Below are 14150 nucleotides of genomic sequence, written 5' to 3'. Positions count from 1 at the left end.
TCTCAGGCGCTCCCACCTCATGTTTCTTGAGCACCTGTTTTTTCTTGGTGCCGACACAGAGGGCAGTCTGTGGCCTCAGGGAGTTAGGGCTAACAGTTGGACACAGCCAACCACCGGGAAGTAAGCACTGAACTCAACAGAAGCCAATGTTAATCTGGAAGAGATGAGGGAAGTGAAAATCTAAAAGCTTTTAAAATGTTAAGAATTGGGGCGCCTGGGTGGCCCTGGCGGTGAGCGTCCGACTTCAGCTCGGGTCATGATCTCGCGGTTCTTGAGTTCGGCCCCGCGTCAGGCTATATGCTGACAGCTCGGAGCCTGGAGCCTGCTTCTGATTCTGTGTCTCCCTCTCCCTCTGCTCCTGCCCCACTCACACTCTGTCTCTCTCTCAAAAATAAATAAACATTAAAAAAAAATTTTTTTTTTTAATGTTAAGAACTGTTTCCTTATTTGGAGTTCAACATGTATGTTTTTTCAATAAATCCTTAAGTTCTTTCCAGACAAGGACTAGTTAAGCTACTTTGTATCATCTACATTTTTTCATACTTTGTGCTTTTTTTGTATTTGTAGGGTTAAATATTTGAATTGGAATGTTCTAGAACAGACAAATGAGTCCCAGATGCCCAGGCCTGCTCTCCCAACTTTTCCACCTAAGCCCAGAGGCCTACGGGCAGGTAGGTAAGATGGCTGGAGACCAGAGGCCTCTGTGATTTTGTGGGGATTCAGGACAATGTTGCTAGAGCTTCTGTTTTTGTGTTTTCAGGAGAAGTTGTATCCGGTTTTAAAATATTGACAAGTGACTAAAAAACAATCTCAAGACAGTAAGTATACCAGAGGTGCCTGGGTGGCTCAGTGGGTCTGACTCTTGGTCTTGGCTCAGGTCATGATCTCACAGTTTCGTGAGTTTGAGCCCCTCATCAGGCTCTGTGCTGAGCGGAGCCTGCTTGGGATTCTCTCTCTCCCTCTCTTTCTGCCCCTACCCCACTCATGCTGTCTCTCTCAAAATAAATAAATAAACTTAAAAAAAAAAAAGGCAGTAAGTACACTCCACAAAACCTATTGATCAGATTTGTCTACAAGCCTCAAGTTTGTGCCTCTCCTTAAAACATCCCTGGCATTGGGGCACCTGGGTGGCTCAGTTGGTTAAATGTCTGACTTCGGCTTGACTTATGATCTCACAGTTTGTGGGTACAGCATCCAGCCCAGCGTGGGGCTTTGCACTGACAGCTCAGAGCCACTTTGGATTCTGGGCCTCCCTCTCTCTCTCTCTCTGCCATTCCCCCACTGGCGCTTGTGCGCTCGCTCTCTCTCTCTCTCTCACACACACACACACACACACACACACAAATAAATAAATAAACGTTAAACCAAACAAAACCATCCTCATTGTTGGTCTTGTGTCCCTAAAGAGCTTTCGAAGCTAATGGGTTAATGCTGCTGTCCCAGGAGGGCTGGTTTATCTAGGGACTGTTGGTAACAGACAGCCCTAACCCAGAGGCATATTTATAGCCCTGGGTTTGGAGGGGAAGCCCCTTTGCCCAGACCTCAGAGTACAATGCAGGTGATGAAACGCCCAGCCCACAGGGCCAAAGGAAGATATTTTAGGTCAGGGGACCTTTCAGTGACCCTGAGTGACATCCCATCAGCATTCATTTATTTAGGAGGAGGCAAGCTGCCAAACAGGAGGGTGCCACTGAGCACAGCAGAGGGGGAAGGAGCCTGGGAGGAGAGAAAAGGTCTGCCTTTGACATTTGTAACTGCCATGAACTGAAGGTCAGAAATAGTCCCTTCCATTAAGAAGTGGCTGTGGATGAAAGAACTCATAAGATTTATCATTGTCACCTCCTGTGACCTGGTGGTCTGAAAATGTTGTATAAAGGAAAGAATTTCCTATGCCTCGGCAATTTGTGAAGTACCAGCTTAAATTTGCGGACACTGTCTTGAGGATAAAAGGAAGCATTTTTCAAAGGCTATATAATCAGTAGATGTTCACCCAAAAGTATCTCTGAAGACAGGACAGGTAGAAGATGAAGAGGAGGACGAGCTGAGAATTTGTCTGACTTTGAACTTAACACAGTGGCCTGATAATAATATAGCTAACATTACTCTGGACTCAGCAGTGCTTACTTACTTACAGCTATACTTACAGCTGTACTTGCTTACTTACAGCTATACAAGTGCTTACTCTGTGCACAGTCCTCAGTTTAACAGATTTGGAAACAAAGACACAAAGAGAAATGCAGTACTTGGCCCCAGGTCTCACAGGTAGAAGCTATTATCTGTATATATTGTGTGCAAGTGAAATTTTTGAGACATTTAGCTGAGTTTGTATTGTCATTTTTTTTTTTCTGGTAGTATGTTAAGGGAGTTTTGTGTTGAATTAAGTAACATTTTTAACTACTGTTTCCTGTGAGACACTGTAGATAATGCTGATAATGCTGATGCTCATACCAGTGTGTACAGGTGGGGCCCAGGAACTAATATGAAACTGTGCCTTTTGGTTTGTGGCAATAGCAACCATTTTCAGAAAGCCTCGTGTTTGCCTTTCTGCCTCTCCGAATCATGGTTTGCTCAACTCCTTTGTTCCAGAAGAACCACTCTTTTCCCAGTCGCTACACACCAGGCTGATCTCCAGCTGTTGATTCCCAATGTCCTGTCACATTGGTTCACACTGTTTTCTTTCACTGATGCCATTCTTCTGACCATTAGGCTTTGCATTGGCCCAGTGAGCTCACTTCCCACAAGTTATGACAACAGCCTATTGTGATCTGTTTCCTACAAGGAACCTGGAGGGTGGGGATCACTCGGCCACATCTACCTTTGTATTCACCACCTCGCCTTGCACATAGTAGGCATTTAATAAATGCTTGTGGGATGAGTCCATGAAGGAGAAATGGTGAGCACTGCCTCAGCTCTGGACACATTCCAGCACTTTCTGGTGGTTGTCTTGTCCTATCATGGCTCACCTGGCTCTGGGGTAATGAAATGATGCAGAAACAGAATGTGACCCGTTTGGTAAACGAGGACCAAGACACGGATGGGATGCTCTAGTTTCCTAGTCACTGCTCTAGAGTCATTACATTTGGTCAGAAACTCCCAAAGTCTGAATTTTTCTTGATTTGATTTCCATATTTCAATCTAAGAGTACCTCTCAGGCAGATCTTGAGACTGCCTCAGTACCTCCCTGAGTCATGTATCTGTCTGGTCATCAGCATTCCGCAAACAGGAAGTGCTCGATAAATCTTTATGGAACTGAATGAATTGATTGGACATAACCTTGGCAGCCATTAAGTTTACAGTATCATCAGTCCTTTGACAACTGTGCTAAGTGGTTTGGACCCATGTGCGTATCTTCTTCCATATGTGTTTGGAAGACATGGCCATAAGCTAGAGCTTCTGGATCAGGCCCCCAAAATGTTTGCGGATACTCATTGTCTGCTAAATTGGAAGGTTCCTCAGACGATATCCTCTGTTATAGTCTCAGCACAACCGATTTACAGATTTAATAAGATGGTACCTGTCACCAGGGATGGGGAACAATTGGCCAGGACCTGTCCCTCTGATGCAAGCTTCCGCTCAGCCTTGTCTTTAGGATCTTCGAGAACATTCATCAGTGTCTGCGTGCCCTTGCAGCTGGCGGGGCCTGGGAGCCCATGGTGGTCCGTGCGGTCGCTGCTGCTGCAAGCTGGGGAGACTTGGCACTGGGTCCCGAAGAGGTTAACCGTCAGGGGACGGTGCTGATCCAGACTCCAGTCCCGGTTCTGCCATTTGGGGGTCGTGTGGCCTGAGACACGCTAAGCTGCTGCTCTGTCACCTCTGAACGTCGACTAACGACAGTATCCAGCTTACCTACTTCACAGGCCACTGTGAAAACCAAAATAAAAATGACAGCATGCATGTGAAAGCTTAGAGTCCTATGGAAAAGTAAGTCGTGTTAGGTTAATGATGCTGTTCAAACTTTTTTTTTAGTTGATGGGCCACATAGATCAAGACTCTGGCTCCAGTGAAGACTTCAAGCTGCCTCGACATGATGCCCGGAGTTCTCCACTGAGGGTGCTGTCTCAGAACACAGCAAGACTCTGCCAGGACTTGCCGGTGACAGAGTGAACATATTCCTGTGTTCTCACGGCAGGTTGGCGATCGTGGCCCGGCCTCTGTGCCAGGGATTGGGGGAAAAAGTTATGTTGCTGTCTGGGCAGAAGCTGATTTTCTTCCTAAGAAATCTGGCACCAGACGTGTGCCACCAGGACTGAGTTCTGTGATGTCTTCCCAGCTTGGCGGACTCCTTGTCGCCCTGGGGCTCTGGGACCACAGTGTGTGGTGCTGTGGACTGGCTTGGGTTCAGCAGGAGCTGATGGGAAAGGTGCCTTGGGAAGATGGGCCAGGTCACAGAAAGAAGGACAAGCACTGGCTAGTGGTAGTGGGGATGAGGCTCGAGGACTCCAAGCACTCTGAGAAAACACAGCAACCTATTGTTTCGGTCTTGGGTCTGGGAGTGCACTTCATGTACTGGCCACACATAGTACTGTGACCAGTTCCAAGATCAACTACAGATGTGAATTCAGAGCAGGACACAGTGCATTTTCCCAAGTAAGGAGGGTGACAGACACATATCTTCTCAGCCCAAAGAGGCTTCTACGAGAGAATAAAAGTCCATGTGATAAATGGGCCCAATTTCCAACCCCTCACCTAATTGTACAAGTAAATTAAGAATTTTCCCATCAGGGGCGCCTGGGTGGCGCAGTCGGTTAAGCGTCCGACTTCAGCCAGGTCACGATCTCGCGGTCCGTGAGTTCGAGCCCCGCGTCAGGCTCTGGGCTGATGGCTCAGAGCCTGGAGCCTGTTTCAGATTCTGTGTCTCCCTCTCTCGCTGCCCCTCCCCCGTTCATGCTCTGTCTCTCTCTGTCCCAAAAATAAATAAACGTTGAAAAAAAAAAAAAAAAAAAAAAAGAATTTTCCCATCAGATGGGGCACCTGGGTGGCTCAGTCAGTTAAGTGTCCAACTTTGGCTCTGGTCATGATCTTATGCCTTGTGGGTTCAAGCCCCGTGTCGGGCTCTGTGCTGACAGCTCAGAGCCTGGAGCCTGCTTTGGATTCTGTGTCTCCCTCTCTCTCTGCTCTTCTCCCACTTGTGCTCTCTCTCTGTCTCTCAAAAATAAAAACATTTTAAAAATTAAAAAAAAAAAAAAAAGAATTTTCCCACCAGAGCAGAGGTATACAGAGAGAGCAGGTTCTGGAAGCAATGTGGGTCCTAGTCACGGTTTGAGGAAGGTGTCACTTTCACTGTTACAGAGCAGAGCCAGAGTCTCTGGGCCAGAATGTGAGCAAGTCATTTCTACTACCTGTGCATCAAGAATATAGCTTCTTTCTTCATGGGTTGTTACTGGACACACAGGACTCTAACTGCCTTAAAGAAGGGGCCACGGTAATTCTCCCCACATGAATCTCACTCTTGTGCCTAGAACTTTCCCTGCCTTTCTGGAGAAAGCCAGTTTGGTGTCAAATTAATCTGGACAGACTGTGCTGAAGGCCTAAGAAAGGCAGACATAAAAGGGTAAGAATAAGGGTACAGAGGCAGGCAGGGCTGCCAAAGGAGAGGCAAGAATTTCGTACATGCCAAGGACTTGAAGTCAGAAATAGAAGAGTTGGGGCATGATGTGAAGGAAAGGCGAGCTGAGGCAGGAGGAAGTGTGGGCTTGCCCTCTGACCACAGGCCTTGGCTCATTCAGGGGCCTCAAAAGCCCTGAATGCACAAACAAGGGCCCACCGGTACTGGAGAGGGTCTCCCTTCTCTGCTCACAGCCTTCCCTGCTCTTGGCAGCGTCAGTATCTACCTGGCTCTGAGCTTGGCATTCAGAGCCTTGCCCTGTGGCCACAGCTGGCCTCTCCAACTTCACCCCCACCCCAAACAGGCTGAGCCCCTCAGCCAGGGCCTGTGCTAGAAGGCCCTCTGCTCTCCCTCCCCTCTGTGCTCGGAACATCCACCTGCCAAGCCCCAGCTCAGTCTCTCTGAGGGAACTCCTGGTGTCCCAGGACCATCTCTGTCCATGTCTCTCCCTGGCCCAACCCTCTGGCCATGGCAGTCCTCTCCAGGCCAAGGGGGCCTGTCACTCAGGTGTGCCTGCCGATCACCCGTGGGGATTATTAAATTACAGGTGCCGGGTCCCCAGTCTGGGTGATCTCGTTCCTGAGCTCCATGGGTGATGGGTGCACGCCCGGGCATGAGGCCCCTCATCTAAACCACTCATGGGGAGGTTTGCCTGTGAACCGGGTCCTAATCTGGGTGCTGGAACACAGGTCTGAAGGAACCACATTTCAATTTCTTTCTCAATAATTTGTTTCAAGCTTTCCTGACCCTAGGGCGATGGAAACTCAATTGTCAATTTCGGGGATCCCACCCTCACCTTTGGGCACTCAGCAGCGCCAGCTGAGTTTCCAGAAAGACTGTGTTGGTGACGGCAAAGCTGTTTATTCACTGAGAGAAGCTGACAAATATCCTGGAGCAAAGGTCAGTCCGTCTTTCTTGCTCTGACCTTGCCGCAGCCAGGGTCACACGCCCAGAGGAGGGACGTGGCGGAGGAGCCGGCGGGGACACACCAGGTCAGTCTGTGGCAGTGGCACCTGGAACCTGGGGGAAGGAAGGGTCGTGATGAGGTCCACTCGGTTTACTTAAAACTGAATGAAGTCTTCTCCCCGAACCTGCTTCCTCTCCTGACTTCTCACCTGTTGTTCAAAATCCTAGAGTCCTCTTTAAGCCTTTCTCTCCTCACCCTAGAACAGTGTGGAACTTTAGAGGCATTTTGCCTAGTCCTTTATTAAAAAAATTTTTTTTAAGGTTTATTCATTTTTTAGAGACAGAAACAGAGCCTGAGTGGGGGAGGGGCAGAGAGAGAGGGAGACAGAATCTGAAGCAGGCTCCAGGCTCTGAGCTGTCAGCACAGAGCCCGACGCGGGGCTCAAACTCACGAACCCTGAGATCATGACCTGAGGCGAAGTTGGATGCTTAACCAACTGAGCCACCCAGGCACCCCTCACTTTTGAATAACTAGATTATTTTAAAAACCCCAAAAAACTAGATTATGAATTGCCCAGGGCAGGGGCTTTGCCTCATACTTCTTGGTTTCCCCTGCAGGACCTGGTGTTGAGGACTGCGTGATAAAAATCTCAGTCACCTCTTGTGTGTGGTGTATGCTGAGGGGAAACTTCAGCAAAATCCAGACATTTCTAGGCAGAAATGTCCACTGAGCCATTATAAGCCCAGAAGAGCCGGAGACATAAACCAGGAAGGAAATATTTGCCATACAGGGTGAGCAAGCCCCAAGAGTAGCCGAAAAACTCTCGGGGGAAAGAAGGGGTGCACAAGTCCAGCAGGTGCCCCAGAACAATAGGGGAGACAGAACACACTGAGGACCAAAAGTCAGAACCAGACTGAGGCTTTGCTGCAGCAAGAGGTGACCCGGCGCCTGTGGCCACGGGCCCAGGTCACCTCTGGCAAACACACAGGTGCGCCACTATTCCTGATGGGATTTCCTGGGCTCTCCAGTGACCCCTGCCCTTCCCGGGGCTGGGAAGTGTGGTGGTCCCTACTCAGCGGCCTCCTGTTCCATATGGGACTCCAGCCTGGCTCCCCAGCTTTCCTGCTCCGGCTGTGGCTGGCCGCTCTCCTCCCGTCCCTGTTCCTTCACCCCTGGGCAGGGTCCGCTGCCATAGGGGGCAGCTGGACAGTCAGGTGATGGAGGGGCAGTTAGGCCCAGTACCAGCCACCGTCCTCTCCCTGCAGATCCCGTCCCGCTCCAGAGGCGGGGAGACACCAGCACGTGGGGGTTCAGAGACACACCACGGGCCCAAACTCTTCACCAGGCCCAGGGCCTCCCAGTCCCTATAGGGTCTTCAGATTCATCCTCTCATCTGATCTTCCCCCAAACCTTGTAAAGTGGGGGTGCACTGGAGGACATTCCAGCCATGCATCAGATGAGAAAAACGAGGCAGGAGGTGCCAAACATTCCACCAAGCGGGAGCCGAGACTGGGGTCTCCCACCTTCTGGCCCAGCACTTAGGGCAGGGGCAGGGAGAAGGCGTGGTGGGCTCAGCCTGGATTCCCTGCGGGGGGGGGGGGGTAGTGGGGGCTTAAGTACAGTCACCCTAAGTGATAAGTGGCCTTTTGGCACTGGGAGGGGTGAAGCAGTGTAGGCTGTCTCCTTATGTTACAAAAGAAAGGGTCCAGGAGGTCTTGAGCTGCCCTGGGCCACAGGTTCCTGGAGTGCAGAGTGGTGGGGGATCCAGGGACTCTTACTCCAGGCTGGAATGAGCCGCATTGCACACTCAGTGTGTGGAACAGTCAGGACCCATGCTTTTGTCCTCTGGTGACTGGGCCACAGATCGGATCCCATTTGTGCAAGGTTGTGGGGCCCTTCTGCAGATCCCTTTGTTTTCATTCATGAGCGCTACAGGCACAGTATTCCCAGCCTGCCCGGGTTCACATCCCAGCTCCCTGTGTGCAAAGGGGACATCCCTATGCCACTGCCTAGGGTTTTGTTTTTTTTTAATGTTTTTATTTATTTTTGAGAGAGAGAGAGACAGAATACTAGCAAGGGAGGGACAGAGATAGAGAGGGAGGCACAGAATCCAAAGCAGGCTCCAGGCTCTGGGCTGTCAGCACAGAGCCTGATGCAGGGCTTGAACTTGTGAACTGGGAGATCATGACCTGAGCCGAAGTCAGACGTTTAACTGACTGAGCCCCCAGGCACCCCGTAATGAGGTGATACACATAAAGTCTTTAACTGAATAGCGCCTGGCCACAGTAAGTCCCCACAAATATCGGTTGGTGTTATTATGCACTTATTCTAGAGTTAGAAGAATGGGCCGTAGAATTGTTTGGCTATGCAAGTGTAGGTGTCTGCCTGCATACCCCCGTCTGGTCCCAAGGCCTCAGGAGGAAGGTGTTGCAAGGTCTGCTCTGTGGTTTAACTGACTTGCATAGAACCTCCTTGGTCCCTTCTCCAAGGGTGGACCAGGAGGCCCTCACCTGCTCTGCATCCTGGCAGGGAAATGTCATCAGCGGCTGACTCTGCTCTCTGACCCGTGGCCCTGAATCACCAAAGAAGTGAACACCCCAGGGAGGCTGGTCCCTGCCCACTGGCTGATCGCTGAGAACAGGTGGGTCCTGAAGGCTGGGCCAGACCTATTTTTGGGGAGGCGAAGCAAATCCAAGCCGAGATGTTGGAGAGAATTAGAGAAAACACCCCCATCTCAGCTCCCATCTGCCAGGCTGGGGCTGGGCACGGCACCACACGAAAGCAGAGCAAGGGGGACTTGACTCAAAGCAAAATGACCAACCAAGAGGCTGGGAAAAGAGGCGGGTTCAGATCAGAGCCAGGAGCTCCTGGTGGGGTCAGCAGGGTGTTCAGGAGGCTCGGGCTTCTCTCTGTGAAGGTTTGGGGACCAGAGGGGCCCGGGACATGGGCAGAGGACAGTGACCTGAGCAGAGTTTGGTGACTTGAGCAGAGGGCATCTGTTCCTGTCCCTCTCCCGGGGCAGTGAGGCTGGTGCCCCCTGGGCAGCTGAGCTCTGGGCAGGCTCAGGGCCAGTGCGGCCTCTCTGGGCGGGGTTCTCTAGTGCAAGGCATGTGAGCACAGGCTAGGGGTGGGGCCGTCAAGTTAGGACCAGCAGATATGTGTTGCTGCCCCTCCCTGGCCACACCAAGGCTTTGGCACCTTCTTCCCCACCCATCCATTCCTCTCCAGCTTCAGTCCTTTACACTGAAGTGGACTTTTAAAAATAGGTAAAGCACATGGTACACAGTGGAAAGTTCCCTGTCCTGCCCCGCCCCCCCTTCCCCTCCTCGGGGCAGTATCTGTGTCCTTACTGGGATGGTGCATGGGTATGCTAGCATAGAAGTTAATATTCTCCCTTTCTGGCTTTTTCTGGTGGCAGAGATTCCTCTGAGAGTTTGAAAAAACTCACTGAAATAGGGTATATACACACACACACACACAAATTAGTGTGCAATTTCAGGGGATTATAACACACTCTTGTGGCCCTTTTGATCCTACTCAGCAAGGAATTCTGGTTGTGACGTGTCTGGGTCTGATCCACATTTTCTCTCCTTAACACTGTTACCCCACATACACACTTCCCCTGCCTGCCAGGATTTGACAAGATTTCAACAAAGGAGAGCTTCTAAGGCCTTGATGGAGCAGCTTAAGCAAGCAAGCTGTTCAGTGCCTTCTTTCAAAAACTCCGTTATACTGAGGCCCAAATAAAATCTAAACTCTTAGAATGGCTTGGGAGGCCCTCTACTCGTGGTGTCCCTGAACGTCCCTCCTGGTCCCCTCCAGCCACGATCACCCTCTGCCCACACAGCTCTGGCCACACCGACCTTTCTGTCACACCCAGGTCTCAGCTCAGAGTCTTTGCTTAAGCTGCTCCCTCTGCTAGGAAAACCATTTCCCCTGTTGGCTGCAGTGCTGGTTCCTTCTGGTGTCCCTCCCCAGCCACTCTCGTGTGTTCCCCGCTCTCGGCACTCCTTCTCGAGGGCACCATCCCATTTCATTTTCCTCAGTGCGCTTACTCTTCTGAAGCTGTCTGACTTCTGTAGCCATCTACCGCCCCTGCCACCAGGACACGAGCTCCGGGAAGTCAGAGGCCTTGCGTGTCCCACCTCTAGTGCCCAGAAGGGGGCACTCAGTAAATGTCTCTGCATTGACTAAAGAATCTTGGAGATCAGATATGAATCATGACTCAACTCTCCATCCCATCAAAGTAGCTCCAGGCCATCCTTGGCTCCCGCTCTAGGCAAAGTTCCTGCCTCTCCCTCATTTCTCTATTCCCAGATGTCCTACCCTTTTCCCAGATCTCTGGGGCCCCTCCTTCCCAATCAGCATCTAACAAAAACTCTTTTGTGATTTTATGCCCGGGGGATTTAATCTGAGTCAATTTGGCATCTCCAGCCCTGGCTCAGCTGAGTCCAAAGGTCTGATCAGTGTTTCCAGCGGACCAGCCAGCAACTCTGTCGTCTGAGGGCTCTGAGCTCCACCCCAGTGGGACCAAGGGTACTGATGAGGCCGGTCCTCGCCTCGCTCCCTGAGCTGCCATTCCTGGGCCAATAAACGAAGCCCGAACAAGTGAGAAAAGCAAAGGCTATTGATTCAAGAGCTTGCTACAGCAAGGGAAGTCAGTCAGCCATGGTCACTTGCATTTTAAAAGAGACTCCAGGGTAGGTGGAGGGGTGGTAAAGCTTTATTTATAGCAGAGAAATGGGAAAGATTCAGGTACCTGGTGCCTTCTCTGGAGGCTGTTGGCGTGGGGAAGCTGGAAGGCAGGTGACTAGAAGCCAGGCATCCTGTATGACTGGTTGGGGGTGCATATTTGACTCTCTGGCTGGTCCTAAGTTGCACAGTGGACAAAAGTTAGGGAAGTTGTCAGTTCTGGCCATTTTGAGCCAACTATTCTAGAAGTTAGTGGTTAGCTTTCTGAATTGTTCCTAGACATAGTCTGACTTGTTACAAACGGGACCTATGGATTACCTGGGTGGTTTACTGTATTTGAGGAGGTGATTTCCTGGGCGGGTTTCTGCAGGCTGTGGATGTCCGAGGTCTGTTTTCCCATATGGTCTGGCCATTGTCTGTGTGTTCAGTGCAGATCAGTGTTTTGGGGACTCCTCCCTCCTTCCCTTGAACATGGGAACATCCCGGGCCAGTAGAACCGTCGTCTTTGATCTCCTCCATCCTGCAGCTCTCTGGCGAGAGCCTTCGCGGTGCAAAGAATGGAGAGAGGTACAGTGAGAGGGGCAAGAAGGCCTGGCGGTGAGGCACACGCACCCACGAGTCGTGTGTTGGGTTCAACGCAGGGATTCTGAGTTGAGAAGGCTTTATGAAAGGTGTGGGGTTTCAGGAGTGGGATTGCTACAGATGGAAACTGGGGAGAGACAGGGGGGACACTCTTGGAAGGGAATACGATGAGGCAGAGGGCAGGTGGAGAGACCTTAGGTTAGTCACTTCCTTTGAGTCTTAATTCTTCACTGTGTACAGCCTCTGTGAGGCAGACATGGTGTGCATGAAGGTGCTGTGAGCTGTGAAGGTTTCAGCATGAGGGAAGGCTGTGGGAAACACCTGGAAAGGGCCTCTCTTATCAGAATAAGGAGGCTGAATGTACCTAGACAGTGATAATAATAATGCCAGCAGTGGGGCGCCTGGCTAGCCCAGTCGTAGCACATGTGACTCTTAATCTCAGGGTCATGAGTTCAAGCCCCACGTTGGGCATGGAGCCTACCTAAAAAATCAGACAAACAACCAAGCACTTACTGAATTGGAGTCACTGCTCTAAGCCTGCAGAGAACCCCGGCAACAGTCCCACGAGGCAGTTACTATTATTATCTCCATATTACAGGTGAGATACCTGAGGCACAGAGCAGCTAAGGAGTTTGCCCTGAGTCACACAGTGTCAGAGGGGAGAGAATGCTTAGATTGTGTGCTTTGCACAAATCAGCAGCAGCTGTGTACCCTCAAACGCTGCCTCCTGATTCAAGGTCTTTGTCCTCGGATGTGTGTCCCAATGCATCATCATCAATCAGCTATAATAAAAGTCAGCTTTCACTAAATACCAGGCATGGTACTAAGCATTTGCATTTAACTCATTTATTTAAAAAAAATTTAAGTTTTTTTTTAATGTTTATTTATTTTTTGAGAGAGAGAGACAGAGTGTGAGCAGGGGAGGGCAGAGAGAGAGGGAAACACAGAATCTGAATCAGGTTTCAGGCTCTGTACTGTCAGCACAGAGCCTGACATGGGGCTTGAACTCATGTACTGTGAGATCATGACCTGAGCCAAAGCCAGGCGCTTAACTGACTGAGCCACCGAGGTGCCCCTTTAAAAAAAATGTTTTAAGTTTATTTATTTTGAAAGGGGGGGAGGGACAGAGAAAGAGAGAATCCCAAGTAGGCTCTGCACCTGCCAGTGCAGAACCCAATGTGGGGATCGAACTCATGAACCATGGGATAATACCCTGAGCTGAAATCCAGAGTTGGAAGCTTAACTGACTGAGGCACCCAGGTGCCCCTGTACTAACTCATTTAATCTTTGTTCCAGGCCTCTGAGGTAAGGAACTGTGATTATCGTTTCCACTTTATGGAGGAGAAAACCAAGGAGTTGCGTGGCATAGCCCATGCCTGACTTTGGAGTCTGCACGCCCACCACTGTACCACACGGCCTCTCTTCAATAAGCAAGGGCTGGGACTACTCACCACTCAAGCCCTGATCCACACAGTGGTCCGTGCCTAGGAGCCAACTCCACATCAGTGGTTCTTGCCTTTCTCGATCACAGACCCCTTTAACACTCGCCCCAGGAAAATGTGTGCATGCACACACACTCACACCCCTTAAGAAATTCACAGATCCCCCCCCCTCCTCAAGCCTTTCCAGGGCAAGTGGGTGATGGGAAAGACTTCTGGGGTGAGTGTTTCAGCCGGGGGATATTCTCCAGTCTGGAACAAAAGAGCATGGCTTTGAATTTTAAGAGATTTACTTTATTGAGAGAGTGAAAAGTCAGGGGCGCCTGGGTGGCTCAGTCGGTTAAGCACTCTTCGTTTGGGCTCAGGTCACGATCTCACCTTGGTGAGACTGAGACCGGCATTGGGATTGTCTCTTTTTCTCCTTCTTCCTCTGCCCCTCCCCTACTCACACACATGCGTGCACACACTCTCTCTCCCTCTCAAAATAAAATAAACAAACATAAAAATTAAAAAATGAAATTCCAAGGGCGCCAGTGGGCGCGGAGCCTGCTTGCGATTCTGTTGCTCCTCTCTGCCCCTCCCCCACTTGTGCTCACTCTCTCTCTCTCTCTCTCTCTCTCTCTCAAAATAAATAAACTTAAAAAATAAAAAAGTAAATACATAAAATTCCATAGCTACTTTTATTTACTTCACTAGTGAACAGAACAAAAAGCAGTCCATCCTGAGAATCCCCATCTTTGGATCAATTTAATTACCCACTTCTCTCACACATCTAGCCAGCTGAACACTGCTGGAAGAAATCTCATAATTCTGCCGATTTATGCCAATGCACATTTATGGGGTCTAATCCCAGCTGGGTCTTTAACACTACTTGGCAGCTCTTACTTGTACCAGATAAACACTCACACCCTTTCTCACGATGGCC

At 50.2% G+C, this 14150-nt stretch overlaps 1 long non-coding RNA gene across 1 annotated transcript; it reads left to right on the top strand.

Moving 5' to 3' along the window:
- Positions 1 to 528: 528 nt before the first annotated feature.
- On the top strand, positions 529 to 13683 carry LOC115520257. The gene is made up of 8 exons (XR_004344005.1): positions 529 to 671; positions 761 to 818; positions 3967 to 4129; positions 5290 to 5422; positions 6343 to 6597; positions 7130 to 7303; positions 9042 to 9153; positions 13083 to 13683. It is a non-coding gene; the product is annotated as an uncharacterized LOC115520257 (long non-coding RNA).
- Positions 13684 to 14150: the final 467 nt, after the last annotated feature.

This window comes from Lynx canadensis, chromosome C1 (genome assembly GCF_007474595.2).
Source record: "Lynx canadensis isolate LIC74 chromosome C1, mLynCan4.pri.v2, whole genome shotgun sequence".
Lineage (NCBI taxonomy): Eukaryota > Metazoa > Chordata > Mammalia > Carnivora > Felidae > Lynx > Lynx canadensis.
Note: the sequence above shows the minus strand (reverse complement) of the source record. Positions and strands in the feature narration are given on the sequence as shown.